Genomic DNA, 506 nt, shown 5'->3' on the forward strand with positions numbered 1-506 from the left:
ATGGGACCTCTGCCTACAAAACGTCTCAGCCTTATCCCTCTGCTCAGGGTAGGGGCCAGAGCCCCTTTGCACTTTTCACCCCCTAAGGGATCTCCAAAGTGGAAACAGCCCAATGACGTGGAGCCAAGGGAGAGCACAGGGTGGGGCACAGCTGCTTGTACGGCAAACTCAAGTCAGAAGAGCTGAAGAGGATGAGGGTCCACTGGATAGGTGGGGCAAGCTCAGAGAACACTGCTGGCCCCCACCTGCCCTTGCCAGGGACCCCCAGTCTGCAGGAGTGTGTCCCCAGGGCTCCCTCAGCTCTGTGCCCCCAGGGCCATGCAGGACAGAAAAGCATGCAATGCCATCCCCCAAACATGCAATGCCCCGCAGTCCCAGTGAAGTTCTTTTTATTTGGGCACAGGGGGACCTGGACAGCCCCTCCTCTCCTATTGCCCCCTGGTCCCAGCTGAGCAGGGGGTGCTGAGGGCAATAAAGGGGAGAGAAGAGCAGGGAGCAGCCATGTC

This window comes from Acanthisitta chloris, unplaced genomic scaffold (assembly GCF_000695815.1).
Source record: "Acanthisitta chloris isolate BGI_N310 unplaced genomic scaffold, ASM69581v1 scaffold33029, whole genome shotgun sequence".
In the NCBI taxonomy this organism is placed as follows: domain Eukaryota; kingdom Metazoa; phylum Chordata; class Aves; order Passeriformes; family Acanthisittidae; genus Acanthisitta; species Acanthisitta chloris.